Consider the following 17,614-nt stretch of genomic DNA (forward strand, 5'->3'; position numbering starts at 1 on the left):
AAAATAAGGAATTAAAGTAAATCTTTCCCAGAGTTTAACCGGAATCTAATAAATGAGTTCAGTTTAAAATTAGTAACACCTTGAGATATACTCCCTTTAGGTGTTGGTGTAACCTTTGATAAAAAGCATTCTGACTTCCACAAGTCAGAATGCAAACCGAAAACAAGTGAGGTGTTAAAAATTTGATTTAAGGTTTAAAAACATCAGCATAGACAGTACTATGACAGTACTTTGTCTCGGCCAACATCTCATTCTATTTTTGCAGATTTTACGACTTTTAAAATTTGATGTATTCCTGTTATTGTTCCTATGGATATACATCATTATTTTTTTTGTAGATTACTTTCTTCCTGTAGACCCAGAAATTTGTTACCAGAATCGTTTTTCAGAGAAAAAATATTTAGCTAACTCTGCAACAATATTCTGCTCGCCGGTAATAACTTCCTCAGCTATTTCAATGAAATGATAGCATCAAATTCGTTCTTAATTTTTATAAAATTCCAAAAATTACTTCGAATTAATTAGATTGAAGTCCTCAGAATCTATAACATAGCGCATGAATATGCTTAACTTTTATTTATTTCAAAACACCTACCTGAGTCGTAAATCTTAAAAACTTATGAGAATGTAAATTGTGAAGGAATAATTAACGATAACTAATAAAACGAATGGATGAGTAAATGACTCTTAATTAAAGTTTATTTTTCTACATTAAATCTTTTATTAATTAGTATACTTTAATAAAATTTGTTTCTTGTTCGTACGTTTAGGGTTAATTTTTTAAATAACAGTTTTCTTCCTCACTGGTATTTTTATTTATAATTTGTTCAACTTCCTAATTATTATAATTAATTCTGTTATACTATTTAATGAGTTCACGATACTTAAATATTCTGTAGAGTGAAAGGAAATATTAAGTGCAAGTTGAAGGGCAATTTGAGCACTCATCTATTACATAGATGATATTATTATTTCATGCACAATATTGTTGTACTGCATATTACCGCATAATGCAGACTCCCATAATCGCATTATGCGAGTATAATATTTGTGAGATAGTTAGATAGATAAGCAGGTAGACAGATAAATAGATAGACTGAGAAAGAAAGAATGAAAGAGAAACAACGAGAAGGACTGTGCGCGTGCGCGCATGTGTTTCTGTGTATGTATTTGCGAGCTTATGTATAAGTATACTTGAAGTTGTATCAAGGTAGAGCAGGTATTTTATTTGATAATTTTCCACGAATAAGGAACACCTGCAGCCACCACTGATAAACCACAATATTCTGAATATATTATATTATAATATATTATATTATATTATATTATTATTATTATAAGATTTTGGAAGCTCATTTTCGTAGACAGTACGTCTTTAAAAAGAATACATTTTTAGTTTAAATACAAATTACTTAGAAAATTCTAATTTCTTTTGTAACCTCAGTATATATCTACTTAACCTAAATATTTTACTTTCTATGAAAAAAAGGTTTTTCATAAATATCCTGGAATTCGAAGAAAATACTTAATATATGTTTACAATCCGTCTATTGGTAATTTAGTGTAACTGAAATTTAAATATAAATACTTTATTATAGTAGATACAGCTATAAACACTGAAATAATAAATATTATAACTAATAGATATGTTGATTGTCATTTTTTGTTTATTAGTAAAATATTTATAGAGATCGAGGAAACCTTTTTTTTTTTGCAAAATTTATTTACTATAAATAAAATTTAAAATTTCAGGATGATTTTTAAAAAAAAAAATATTGTTAGAAGATAAATAACAATTCACTGAAATTTAAGCACTTTTGAGATTTTTTCAACATGTCATTTGATTTCATCTATTCCTAAATTTTATGTATGTATGTGTTTTTTCTTCATTTCTATGAAAGATTACCGTAATTGCAATTACGTTATTTATTTACCATTCAGACCGTTATATCTGGGTCCTTGACCTTAAAATTCTTAAGAAGTATGAATAAAATATATATAACTTACTTTATAGTATATTATACTATAAATCCATTTACATACTTAGGTAGTATGTAAATATTCTATCGATCAACTAATTACAAAAACTTAGTAGTGAAATTTGATCCCCGTAATTATCTTGAAGCTATCAGTTAAGTAATTATCTGAGGTTCAACTTCTATTAATAAAATACCTCCGTAAATAATGCAAGTAGCTATTTTTTATCTTATAGTAAAGAGAATTTAAGTTTTACTTGCTATAACAATATTTTATTTCACTTTTATAAACATTTTAAATATAAAAATTTTCTGTGGCAAAATAAATAACAGATCGGTTAAATATTACATTTTTTCTAGTGCTTTAAATAAATATTTGTACATTTTTATAATAATTTTTTATAAAAATTTGTACAATTTTTATAAAAATTGTTTTTTTATATTATGATTATGTGAAGATTTTAATATAAGACTTTTTTAAAGTAAAATATTAAATTAGTAATTAAATAATTAAGCTTAACAAGTCTGAAATGCAAAATTACATAAAATTATAATGTCTTCTATTTAATAGAGAGTTATATAACGTGAAACTTATTTGCAACGCTTTTCAAAACATGTACGCTTAAATCCAATCTACCATATTCCAATCAAATTTAGTTATATTTCATTGGAATTAATTATTTTATTTGCAGCTGAAAATATTGTATCATACTAGTTAAATTTGATAAAAATTAATTTTCTTATTCGATGTTTTAATTTATCTTATTTCGACGATAGAACAAATTATTTGTTGTAAAAATATAGTTTGATAATTTACAACAGACCGAAAAAGATTTCTAATTTTGTTTTATAAATGTACACAAGAAAAAATATACACGTATGAATATTGCGTGGGAAGATATAGTTTCCTCTATTTATAATGTACTGTAATTACAAAGTGGCAATGATACATCACCTTGATGAGTGTGAGAAACTTGTTCACTTTCTCTGACATTGCATAAACAGAATACAACAAAATCCTGTTCTGATGAAATTAAAAAGTACTTTTTATACTTAAAAATCTTCTTAATATAAATAACAGTTCATTCAACCCTATATAAAAAACATTAGAATTATAGCAATAATAAAATCATTATGGTATAAACAGAGAATTATGAAATAAAGAAATTAAACAATCCACAAATATAAGTCAATTAAGTTTTAATAAATATTGTTTAAAAAATTGAACACATTATTATTAATTTAGTATATAAAATCTGATAGAAAAAAGTTAAGTAAAAGACAATTATTATGAATGAACGTATTACTTAAAAAAAAAAAACCCAGTACTTCAACATATTTTAATTTTGTTTCTATCGTTAACTTGACCTTAGCTTTTTTTCTCTGATGTTCGACAAAAAAATAACTTTGGTAGTGGTTTAGACTTGTGTCTCAAAGATATTTCTTTTCAAACTGAATTAAATTTTATTATAATTATTACTATGTACCACATATTTTGCATATTATTCTTAAGTTCTTTTTAGCATTTTAATAATTTCAGTTACATCCGTATCATTTCCGTGCCGCCATTAGTTTCTGATTATAGAAAGAGTTTTTCTGAGGCCAAGAAATTTAACACCAACAAGCAATATCTGTGATGAATATTATGTGCACTGATAGAGTGATAGACAAGTGGTTGTGCACTGTTAATCGAACTATGTTTTGGATTTAATAAGTAGATACAAATTTTCATAGTTTTACAGCAAACTAGTTACTAAATTACAGATAACATTAACAAAAATAACGCGCATAACAATCCTTTATTTCAACGCTTTCAAAAATATTTTAGTTGTTTCATCACGCCTAATTTATTTCACACGATTTTACGCTAGAGTTTGAAAGCTAAATTACGCATTTTATTTTTAAGTAAGAAATTAAATGTAAAATAACTGCAGATAAAAAACCCGGAGAGTAAAGTAATAATCATAGTGATTATTCTGTCTGATTTTTAGTGGGTCAGGATTTTATAGTTTGCAATTCCACTATCTTACCCTCGAGCTGGTAAACAAACAAATAAGCAGTTCGGTTACGTTATGTTGATCCAGAGATATAAAGCAGATATTAATGAAGAAAGGAGGGTGCCACAAGAGCTAAAAGCGAACTCGTAGAAGGAGAGGAGAGCGAATAAGAAACTTGAAGTGTAGGATGTGAATGGAGTAAGAGAGGCATTGTTAATGAACAGTTAAAGTGAATGTGAAATCGAGAAACAATCTGGGCTTATCTCCTGTCGCGAGGGACCTTGTAAAAGAGGGGGGAACGGAATGATTATGCAAGAGAATATAAAATCGTTGCGTCTGAAATGGGACGTGAAATAGATGCAATTATTCATCAACGCTTGTAATCAGAATAACGTAATAATACATTTATTAGCTTCTCTATCTCAGATTATCTGTGGAAATTTGTTGCGAAACTTAATTGAAAGGTTTTAAATAATTTATCACATGGAACCAATAAAGAGACTTTTTAATAATTAATTCTATTTAATTACTAGTTATTTAATTAATTATATTTTTACTGATTTATTAATTTTGTATAGCTTTCTTCTTTTGGCTGTAAAATAAAAAAGGGGAAAATAGATAAATGAAAAATATATTTAACAAACTTAAATTAACGTCTAATAAAAAAAAAATCTTGAGAAGGATTAAAATATTAGTATACGAAGTAATTAAAAAATATATTCTAGCAAATTTACTGCACTAATTTTTATGTAAATAATATGTTTTGTTTTCCATTTCTTACAAACTATCAAAGAAACGTTGTTAAATTGTGCTCTTCAATTCTATAAACAGCATAAGTAGAATTGAGTTCTTTATGGTAGCAGTCAGGAATTGCGCATAAAGTGCATTTAATATCTAAGCGCGGGAAGACGTTTTAAAACGTTTGGTGACGGAATTCGAATCGGATTTTTAATCGGTAGTGTTGTTAATAATAAATGGTACAAATTTCTTTAATTTCTTCATTATTTTTTGGAGACGTAGACTACAGTAAAGGATGATTCAAAAAGAACTACACAATTTTAAAAGCTCAGCATGATCAGCAGGCAAAGGTACATAAACCCGATCGAGTATCAATAAAATCTCGGACTTCTACGAGATGGTGAGGTGGATTCCCGTTTTGCTGATAGTTATGGCGTCCATATGGGTCATCATCGTTTAAATGAGGAACTAAAAAATTTTGAAGCATGTCCGGATAAACGATACCGTTTACGGTTGCCTCCTGAAAGAAGAACGGGCCGTAGAGCTTTTATTTTCTTAGGGTGCAAAAAACATTGACCGTCATCACTAACACGAATGTACTATAAAGTTTTATGAATATTTTCGCTACCCCATATTTGGCAGTTAAAATCGTGAAGTCCTTTTTGAATCATTCTTTATATTATTAATAAAGGTGTCTTTTAATGTAAAAATAAAATTTATCTATTAACATGTAATCGAAAAACATATTATATTTCAATTAAAAAATAAATTATCTACTAATATAACTGAAAATTATGAGCGAGATACTCGATGAGGAAATAAATAAAATTAATTTTGGCGAACCAAAAGATTATATCTTCCAATTTCATAACTTTAATAACGGGGAATGTAAAATTTGATAAAATTTCTGTTTTTAACCCAGAAATATTATTTCTATTGTCTGCTACTATTGTTCATTTAACTGTAATAAATAAGCTAGATCCACTCGCGCAGATGAAACAAATAGTTTCATATCTATTTCCCGAGAATCAGAATAGGCATTCAGGATTTGCAGTGACGAGCGCGTGCACACACACAAACACACTCACTCATATCTACCAAGATGTATCTCCGTACATCAACAAAATACACGCTCACTGGTTTGTCGGGTAAAGCCTAAACGTAACCATCATCAGATCTGTTGCCGAATGTTTAAAGGTGAAGTTGCAAAAGCAACATGTAGGTATACGATGTGTGTAAATTCTAGTATATGGGTATATGAAAGATAGATTTGTGTTAGCAGGAATCCCTGTTGTTATTTTGTAGAAATATAAACTTTCAACCCGTAGATTTTTTTAATTTTCTATAACCGGTATAGACTATAAAAAAAATATGTAGAATATCATATTCCTTACTCCAGTACCTATCTAAATAAATAAACAACAGTTATTAAAAATTATTCATTAATTCAACCTGCTTTCTTCTAACCTGAGTATAAAGATCTCTAAATTTAAGATTATCTATAATAAAATTGTAATCCTAGATTCGAAATGAAAGATAACAAAAATCTGCAATACATATAGAAATACGATTGTAGAAAGCTATGCTGAAAACTAGATAATATACGTTCATAGCAGAGATTTATTAAAGCAATGTGTCCTGCCAAAAAGTGATCTAATGTTAATTAAACCATTATTACAAGGGTGCAGATTATTTATTAATAATTATTATTAAGAATATTTAAAAATATATTTAATATTTTATAGTTATTTAAAATATACTTACGTCAATACAAGAACTGAATAAAAAAATGATTTTAATATATGCTGAGTTGTCACATTCATAACGGGTATTTAGGACTGGCTATCAGCTCAGTCTATTTTGATATTATTAAAACTATCATCTAAAAAATTAAAATTTGATGTATTTCAGTGCACAACCAAGCATATATCTATAGTTAATTTTTCATTTTACATGATCTTTTGAAATAAAATGAAAGAGTATTTTTAAACTAAAACTCAATCTTTTTTATTAATTAAGCGACGAAGCAAATTTTTTATAATTTATAAATTTAATTATTTTTACCAGTATAAAAAAGAAAAGGATATGTACAAAATTAAAATTTGTTCTGTACACAGAAAAATCGGTTTATTTAAATATATTTTTATAATTCAGTAGATTCCGCTTCAGAAAAATGTTCATCATGAACAATCAAAAGTTACTGCCATGTCTTGTAATAATTATGTACAAATAAATTTAAGATTAAATATTTTTACTTCTTCATATCCGTTGAATGATATAACCTTCTGTAAATATTTAATGTAGTCTTTTATTAAACAAGTAGTTGTAAAATAAAGATTATTTTATATTTTTCAGTGGATGTATATATATATACACACTCAAGATAAATGAATAAAATACTAATGAACATGAATTGTTAATTCAAAAAAATTGCTACTCATTGTGAAACACCTTACATGAACTGAAATGAATCTAACAATCGTTTTTAATTCTGAAGCACGGTAATCTCATTTACTTGCAAAACCACAATTTTGTTACTTTCATTCAATCTTTGAGTTCAATGATAACATTTTTACATATTTTTCCTATTATACGATTTAATGACAATTTATCTATCGTTATATCAGTATTTTAATAGTATTATGTATAATATATATATCCATCAATACTTTATTAAATATTATGACTGCCGTAGCAGGACGCACATGTTGCTGGCTATAGTCACAAAAATTCATCACTTTTGTTTGCAGCCTCACGTTCTGATATAAAACACTGGACTAAATTTAAGGATTTTGATTTAAGTGTTTGGTCTCCTCCTTGAAACCAATAATTATTTTCGTTGCTTGTTACATTATAATGACTCTGGCTGTAATCCCGTAGTTTTACAAGAACGGAAGGACAAGAGCTCTCTTCAGCCAGTTATCTTTTTCATGTTCTCAACAGACACTTGAATGAATTATATTTGTCTACTTCCAGTTATCTTCACGCAGCAGAGATTCCAATGAATATTTCTCCTTGATTAAACAACGAATTCAGGGTGTTAAATATTTCGTAAGCACAGACTTACAAAAAGGGCTCTTCTTTTTGGCTTCGTAATAAAGTTCTCAGAAATTCGGTCAATTCTAGGACCGTTCATCAACTTCTTAGCACTCCTATCCACCGAGTTTGTGTTGGATTTAAGTTCATCACTTTGTTTGGCATTATTTTTAGAAAAATTACGAAGGTCTTCCTTCTGATTATTATTTTAAGATTTGCCTCGATTTTTTAGGTGTTACTGTAGTTCGGGTCTGGCCAGTCAACAGTTGAACATCAGTTTGATAATCCGCCAGGCAAGTCATCACAGACACTGAAACAACATTAACATGAGCTTGATTCATACTTTCGATTACATTTCTTAATTGACTGTATTCCTCCTTGAGCGTATTAATTTCATCTTTCAGAAAATAAATTATCTGAAAAAAATAATCACCTTTTTTTTATAGTTCTTCATTAATCCAATCATCTAGTCCGACATCATGACATTAAAGAATCCAGATTCTTTCGTTATAAGTATATTATATTTCTTTTACAGTAAATATCAAATTTGCTAGTTATTTTGAGAAAATACTCATACAGTCCTTTTTCATATTTCTCACATTTGGGTCACACTTATTCTCTGAATAGCCATCAATAATCAGAAATTCTAGATCAGGATCTGATACTTTGATAAATTGCCAGATTCAAAATTAATCCGGTCATGTCTACCAAAGATTCTAAATTTGTCCAAAAATTCTGAATAATATGGTGTAAGTAAAGTTTAATAAAACAAAGAATTGTTAGAAAAATTCGAATTCTATTTAGAAAAAATACACTAGACAAAAGTGAATTAAACGTACCAGTTTATAATAAATGATAAAAAATGAGCCCGCCATTTTTAACACATTTGTTGGCACATTTCTGTGCTGTCTTTGTTGCTATTTCTAGTTCTTCAGGGCTGTCTTCAAGTTGCTCAACCGCAACCATAAATGCGGGTAATTAATTCCTCACAGAATATATTTTCGTTTTACATACAATATTTTTCATCCTTCTTCAGACCGCATAAATTCAAAGGTGATAGATATTCGGGACCAGGAATGTGGATCTACACGAAAGATCCATTTCTTAGGGAAATGATGATTTAAGAGAATGAAAACGGCACAAGTAAAACGGGGAGGCGCGCTATCGTGCTTTAGTATATTTTGTGTCTTGGCGCTAGAGCAATATCTCCAAGCAGTTGGGCAATTCTTCTTGAAGAAAGTGCAAGTAGACCTCTGCATTTAAGCGACCAGGTAATATGAACGGTCTAAACCGCTGGTTCCGAAGAAGACCGCACCATACATTGACGCTAAATCGGTATTGAAAATTGCCTTTCACCACTTCATGAGGATTTACTTTGCTCGTGTATACGCATTGCGTAAGTTGTTGACTTCATATCGAGAAAATGTTTCTTGTCGGAAAACATATTACTAGAGTCGTCGATTTATATTTCACCAGTTGCAGAACTCCAAGAGAAGCGCACCGTCTCCTGGGTGTAGATGTCGAACCGGCTGTTTACGGTAAGGATAAAACTTGTTTTGTTTGTGTCCTTCATACCATCGAATGTGAAACTCCGATTCACTTAGAAAGACAATGTATACTGAAGCCTGGACAGTGCTGAACTGAATCGATAATAATTACATCAATAACTGTGTCGTATTGGACAGATCATTCGTAGGTGGTACGCTTATTAGGTAGCGAAACTGTTTCCCGAAGACTGCGAAAAATCGCGCTAATTTTTTGGGGATCTGGAATCCTGTGATTCGGAAAACGGATTTAATATTCTACTGCAGCAGAGGTAGCATTATAATTACACACACCCAAAATGAATATCATAATCAACGTAATCCTCTGTTGTAAATATATCTGACATTACTTCAACGGGAAACCGTAAACTTTCAAGCTACAAGTCACAAAAAACCTTCATTAACGACAGCACAGTTCACGGTAACCGATATATTTAATGTACCTTACAGAATGATTTAAAACTAATGCAGTATTGCGCATTGTTGATCAGCTGCTTTAATTTTACTGCCACCTTTGGAGTAATCATTTTTCAAATAATTCATTGTATTTCCGTCATTAATAAAAAAATATTTTACAGGTAATTTTTTTTTATTTATTTATTTTAATTTTAAAATTGTTGTTTAATTTCCGTTTTTTTTTTTAATTTTTTAACAGGAAATTTTGTTATTACAAATCTTTTACATCACCAAAACAGAATTTGGTTTTTGTTTACGTTAAATAAGTAGTTTTCTAACAAATGTAGTAAAAGTGTTGTTTTTAAATAAAATTCGAAGTTTTTTTCGTTTTATTCAACTCTTCTTAAACCATTTTGTTCAAAATTAAATTTTCTGCATTTTATTTTAAAGTTTTATGTGTTTATTACCCATTTAACAAAGTTATTGTGTCAAACATAAAAAGCAGGGATTTTACCCCAATTTATTGGTTTTTACCTCAGATTTCTCAAAACATAATGCAGGTACAGTTCTGAGACCTATTTTATTCAATTTTTCAGGTCAAAAACTATAAGCAATCATTAATTTTGCTCCTTAATTAACGTTGTAAAAATTTCAGTACGACCTTATTTCACTGGGGTAGCTAAAATCCGAGCGAAATTTTTCACTAGCCGTAACTCGCAAACGAAGCATTTTAGAAATATGTTTATATAAACTTTGTTTATTATTTTCACGAATAGAATAGATTGTGAAAGTCGCGAGAAAACTTCATGACACACTCTGTATAACTGTAAATAATGTACAAAAAACAATTGTCTCTTAACTTATGTGTTTTTGCAAATGATAATTCTGAAAACTATTCTACCTACGATGTAATAATAAAGTTTAGTTTACAGACTGAAACAATATACTTCTTAAAGAAATTGGTGATGTGGATTTAAAAAATATCAGTAAGTACACTATCGTGAACGATTGAAGGTCGCTCTTAAGAGTATGCGGGAAGAAATAAAAGATATTTTCTAGTCAGATAGTGGCCTCAACCAGAATCGCTTCCTGGTCATTCTCACTTTTTATCATTCAAGCATATTTAATGTTTTAATAAATATTTTAGTTTAAATGCATAGAAAATCGTTTTTAATGACTTTATTATATTTTTTAAATAAGGTTATATAAATTGTCCGATGAATTTAATTTACCGTGAATGAACTGCATGCAGGCGAGCGATTGATTATCCACTATTATAGTTTTTATAGCCTTGATCTAGATCATTTTTGTAAAATTCATACAGAAGCCTTTTTTTTTGAGAAAGTATATCTTGTTTACATTGACATTACGATAAAGGTATATTCTATGTAACGTAAATTTGTTGTATTATATAAATTTCATTACATAATTAATTTCCAAATAGGATAAATACTAAGGAGGAGTTAGAAATAAATATTCGGTTAAATTAAAGTTTTTAACCCTAAAAAGTGAAATTTAAGTATTAATACAGATTATATTCGTGGATAATCCCTTTTTCGCTCGATAAAAACGGTATCTTTTAATTTACTCTCCTAACATAACGCAACACTTTTGTTTCAGCTATTCCTGTAGCAAATTTTATGACAAAAATAAATAACTCTAATTATATAATTCTCCAATTATTTGAAAAACATTGTTCATTCTAGATTATAAAATTACTAAAATCCTTATAATAAACAAAAGAAATATATGTTGAGAATTCTTAGTTTTAGAGCTATTTACATTAAGAATAAGTACACGTAAATTTTACGTTATAATTGTAACTATTAATATTATAATTTTCCAGGATATTTATGAATCAAATATTTGATATCATGATCCGTGATACAAAAATTGTGAACTATATACGTGCTTACGGAAGGTTATTACCGTTTGTTCACCGCAGAGCGTCCAGAATTTTTGTTCTTTAGACTCTTAACTAGGGCTTGTAAAATTTAAGTTCGTTTTATTAATACATTTTTCTTTTACAAAACTATTCTCTGAAATTTGTATGGTTTTCCTAAATCTAATATTTAATAAAAATAGTGTTTTCTTAAACATTATTTATATTAATTTTTTTTCTAGCTGGAGAAATTTATATTACAATTTTGCTTGGTATTAATCACATCTTCTTTGTCTTGAATCGAAAAAGAAAAACTATGCGAAGTTATTAAAAATACAGACACCATCAATTAGAGTTTTTACAATGTCATTTTAATATCAGACTTATCTTCTGCATAATTTTTTCTCTAGTATGAAATGGAGCTTAAATATACGTTCTAGGTGTATATAGAAGTAGTTAAACAGAAGTTAATAGTTACTAAGAAGTGTGGTGGAGTGACTTGAGGAAAGATTTGGAGCAAAAACTGGCTTTATAATTTTTCCCAAATTTTAGTAAGGGAAAGTATCAAACGTACGCGCGTGCGTGCCTCAATCCCAAACAGTTAATTTGAATTGGCTATTCTAAAAATCGATTTTAAAACAAAAATGCTTCAATATATACGGTCAAATACAATAATACTTTTTCTCGTTTGTGTTTTCTAAGTCCAAATTTGGTCGGATGATTAATGATCGATGTACTAAACGGATCTTCAGTTGGGAATATTAAATTAAAATTTATTTAATTTCATAATAAAGTATAAAATTCAATTTAAATGTTAGCATCTTGTTGCTCTCTGTCAGCGAAAATATAGATTTATCAGAGCGTTGAATTGAGCCAATATGAAACTAAATAGTTCTAATTGAGATGTAATTTTAAAGTACAGTAATTAATAATTGTCATCTAAGTTTATTTCAACCGGTCCTCCAAAACATGGTGTTTTTATTACTGATGATACTAGCAAAAACTAGAACAATCTAGAAATCCTGAAGGGTGATAAATAACGATAAAATGCCAACGGTCAAGAAACAATTTATAATAATAAATAGGTTCTTTTAGCATATTTACTAAACAGTTTTAAGATGAATTAAAAACATAAAAATATACATTATGAAAAAAAGTATCAAATCAATTATTTTAGTAAAACTGTAAATAATAATCAAACGATGAATACGACTACGATAATTATATGAATCCACCTGTAAAGATACTGTAGTAGAACACTTCTATTTCAAATAATTTATAATTTGTACCTTCTGAAAATATCTAACCTGTAATATACGAAATTAGGAATGAAGATAAATCATCCTAAACAAATTATGCCGATTAAATTGTAGTCTGTTTAATCGTTTATAAAATATTATTACAAAGTTTAATATTTTGTAAATTAAGATAAATAATTTTAATTAAGAAACATGAAATTAAATCCTTTCTATTTCTTAATGTTATTTTATATTCCCTTTGAATAACATATGGCTGTCAATTACAGAGATTCTAATCCAGTAATAACTCAACATGCTTAAGTGACCCTGTAAAATACCATTTATACTTTAAGTCATATTAATTGATTCACAAATACAGTTATTATTACTGACAATGATTTTGATGATTGTGTAATGTTTGTTATGTATAATATTTATCGAGCTATTAAATAATTTCTTAATTATTATACTTAAATAAGTCCCATTCCACAGCAATTTTGATAGAACCAATGAATGAAAATAATAAATAAATATAAAATCTGTAGTAATAAGTTAGTTAAAGTTAGTTATAGTTATAAGTAATAAGTTTTTTTATGGAATATATTTAGAGAAAACATAATTCATGAAATATAATTTATTAAGGTAAGTAGGCGATTCTATTTTCATCATCACCAATCAGTTGTCATGACAACTTATCTGTGAAACTGTTAGCTTTATAAATGTTGGATCGAATGCTTCTTCTACTTATGTAGGAGTACATTGGCCATCGAGTACCAATTAATGATAGTTTCAAACGTAATCTCTATCTATTATAATAATTTTATAAAACCATTTGCTGAACTATAATTGAAGTTACTGTACGTTGGAAATATATATATATATATATATATATATATATTTATGTACCTGCTAAATAGATGATTTAGTAAAATGTAAGATTTGAATTTAATTTTTCCTCTTTACTGAAGAAAGCCAAATCTAAAATTTTGCCATATATATTAAAGTATGCATTGAACTGATGAATAAAGGTTAAATTAAAAAAGTTTTAATTAATTAAACGTTAAAGGTTTAGTTTTATTTAGAGATATAGTACTGAAAAAATTATAAAATGTATGAATGCCTAATTGCTTTTCCTTCTTAATATATTTTAGAAAGCTTTACATACTCATGCTTTACAAATAAGTAAAAAGTTTATTTCATGTCAGAGTTTGAATATTATAGCCCACAAGTCGGTTACTTGGCAAAAATTAACCTCTCTTTTTCCGTTTTTAGCCTCCGGAACCACCGTAAGATATTACTTCAGAGGATGAATGAGGATGATATGTACGAACGTAAATGAAATGTAGTCTTGTGCAATCTCAGGTCGACCATTCCTGAGATGTGTGGTTAATTGAAACCTAACCACCAAAGAACACCGGTATCCACGATCTAGTATTCAAAGCTGTATAATAATTAACCTGGAATACTGCATTCTTAAATAGTTTTTAGTGGCTCAGTTATCGATTAATTTCTTTTTAGGGCTTTCTTAGTTAGCTATTTTTGGCTACAAAACTGAGATTGTTTTGTAGATATTTCGCTAACTTTTTGCGCTAGTGAGTGTGCGCGCGTGCATGCTTGTGTGATTTTTATGGTGACATAAGTTGCAAGATAAAAACTTTCGTTGCGTAAACACAAGCAATAGTGAGTGAACAGTTACAAGTAATATTAAAAAAAAAACTATTTCACACTTTAGCCAGGAAAAAACATGTAGATCGACTATTTTAATAAATTTAATTACATAGTTAAGAAAGTTGAACTAAAGGAACATAATAAAATAAATTATGGTATTTACTTTTACTACATTTTTTTACGTTTTATATAATAAATTCACTTATAAATGAATTTCATAAGTAATAAAAACTGGTTAACCTTCAAAGATGTGGACTTCGCAATCACGGGTTGGCTTTACTTCAGTGTAAGTAGCATCAGAAAGACGATTATTGACTGTCATTTCTCTGATTGATGTCTATTAACGATGGACTGCATTAGGCGTACTAGTCCTATATATTAAACGCAATTATCAGATGGTGTATATAATTTCATCGGCCTTGGATACATTAAAATGACTCTTTTGTATTGTTAAAAACAGTTCATAACAAATTTTTTTAACTCCTGCAAATATCAAACTCAGATCCTTGAATTAAACCAGTACTTAATAATTCATTGAAAAATTTACTGTACTTTACCGAACAAAAATAACGAAGAAAATAATACAATTTTTCTGAATGAAATATAAATAAAAATTCTCTGTAAATTATTAATCTATGTTGAATAAACATTTTTTAAATTAAATTATCATTTCGGAGAATACCGGTGCAAATAAATAAGGAAAACTTGAATCGAAATGTTATATTTCTTAGTAGGCTAATTATCGAGTGAACAATCCAAATGTATTCTTGGTAAAATTGATTCTTTCTGTATTTTCCTTTTCAGTACCATTTCCGGGTAAAATAAAATAATTTTACACACGCACACACGCGCGCGTGTGTACTAGTCTACACATACAAGTACGCACGCGTGCGATGAACTTAGAAATTTTTTTTATATTAATACTAGATAAAAAAGTAGATATATTTTATTGCCATATTGTTTGAAGAAAAGATTTTAATGAAATTATTTCTTAGTAATTTAATTGATCTTTAAGCATTAAACTATCTTTTATTTTGTTAAATTTTGTTGACAACTAATTTTACCTCCTCTACATAATAAATTTACATCATTTTCTAATTATCGATTTTAGTTTTAAGAAAAATTAAAATAGAAGAGATGATAACAACAAAAACCCAAAATTAAACACTTTTTATGTTTTCTAAATCAATTAAATAATAATAATAAAATATTAGGATTAAATTAAAAATTTTAATTTAATACTTTATTGTTCCCTTTTCCTGAGCAGAAATCAGTTTTTAAAATGTTCAGAAATTTTCTTTTTACTATTCACAGAAATAATCTTCAGAAACACTCCTCTAACGGTTTGATAACTAAAGAGTAAATTATTGTAAATGTTTAAAACAAATTTACTCTGATTGCACAAGAGTTCATTTTACTAAAGTAGTAAAATGAATCTTTTACTAAACTAGTTTTTTGAATCTTTTCCATCTGTATTCACTTATTATTTTGTTTTGTAAACGTTGCCATAAATGAAAACCTTTTTTTATTATTATTGCTCCATTGAGTCACAGATTCACTTACTTTCACAGAAAGTAAGAGACAATAGATAAAAATTTATTTTCCGATAAATATAAAAAAAAGATATGCTTATAGCAGCGCAAATAAAAATAGTCATTCCTGCAATTTCTATCTAGGCCAAATAAAACAAATTAGTGGACAATTAAAATCGAGCGCCATACCTCAATAAATATATGAGAGATTCTTATACAATCTGTCTTATAAAGAGCATAGTAACGGGAAGTATTACATCAGGTTTGACTAAATTGTTTTCTGTTGTGTCTAAACTTCTGTAGAACGATTCTTTTGTTGACTAATTAATAGAACAGAAAATACTAACTTTTATCTGAACATAATTTTCAGAAGTATGTCAATGTTTTATGAAAAAAAAATTCATACTGTACCAAACTACAATCCAGTATGTTAAAATGAATAAAAATAAACTCTGTTAGCATAGTGCAGTACCGCTTAATGACGGTTTATATCTGGTAAATTATCAGCAGATCGATTATTTATTAGCTAAATAACTTACCTATGATGAGAAAGTGAATTTTAATTGAATAGTAGACAACGATCATAACTGTTATACATTCAGTTTAATTCAGTGTCATCATTAGGCGAATGATATGTAAAAAAGTGTAAACGTAAAGAAACTCATACTTAAAATTATAATTAAAATTTAACCAGTTCGGCCTGATCTTGAACTGTTTACTTCCTGCAGGAAAGGCAAGCACTAAAATTCTGATACGTTTTAACTCACAAAGTATACATTTTATTCACAATCGTTTTTCCAACACTGTATCTCTGAACCGTGCTGTAGTGTTTCTTTATCAATTCAGATTATTGATAAGACTCAGACTCGATCTTTTGGAATTATTTTGTAATATTTACGCACTTTCTATTATATTTACTTCATAAGAGTACGTTCCGAATTTTAGCTTGTATTTCGATTATAAAAATTATAATTAATAAAAATTATTAAAATTTACTCAATCCCTTATGTTCGCATTATTTATTTATTTATTACTGACTGAAATTACTACTAATAAAATTAATACAAACTGTTAATACTTTGTGAATAAAATTAATAATGTATAATAATTTTTAAACCATCATCAATCTTACCTGTAAATAATTTTAACGATGAATAAACACAAGTTTGTTGTAGGTCGTCGAACTTCAGAACGTGTCAGCTGGACCTACACAGTAAACTGACCTGCACGCGCATTGTCTACTTTCAGTTATAGGCTTGTTAGTACTCGCCCCCCACCAAATTTCTACGGGGAGAAATTACAAGAGTTTTTCTTGTTGCAGTTGAGGGGAAAACTCAAGGATATGCATCACACATCATTCTATGAATTAGGAGCATAGCTTTAAAAAAAAAGAGTTTCCTTGTTATGTAAGATTTCCCCTTTCCCACCTCACGCTTCTAACTTCTGATTCTTTAATCGCCTTCCAAATCGTTATTGTTTTTATACAAACAAAAGTTACATCGTACTTTGTTTTTAACATTTTTCCATATAAATAAAAACTGACAATGCAATTTATTATTAATATTATTATTCTTAAAAAGCAGTAATTGTTTTAAAAGAAGCTGTAA

The 17,614-nt window shown here is 28.0% G+C and overlaps 1 protein-coding gene across 1 annotated transcript in view; it reads right to left on the reverse strand.

The window, feature by feature from the left end:
• Nucleotides 1–17,266, reverse strand: part of e (nonribosomal peptide synthetase ebony) — a 105,690-nt gene extending 88,424 nt beyond the window's left edge. Inside the window, exon 1 of the mRNA XM_075376397.1 lies at nucleotides 17,140–17,266. The gene's annotated coding sequence lies outside the window, so the exon portion shown is untranslated. The remainder of the gene's footprint in view (nucleotides 1–17,139) is intronic.
• Between the last annotated feature and the right edge of the window lie 348 nt (nucleotides 17,267–17,614).

The sequence above is a fragment of the Lycorma delicatula genome, chromosome 1, assembly GCF_047948215.1.
Source record: "Lycorma delicatula isolate Av1 chromosome 1, ASM4794821v1, whole genome shotgun sequence".
NCBI classification, from domain to species: Eukaryota; Metazoa; Arthropoda; class Insecta; order Hemiptera; family Fulgoridae; genus Lycorma; species Lycorma delicatula.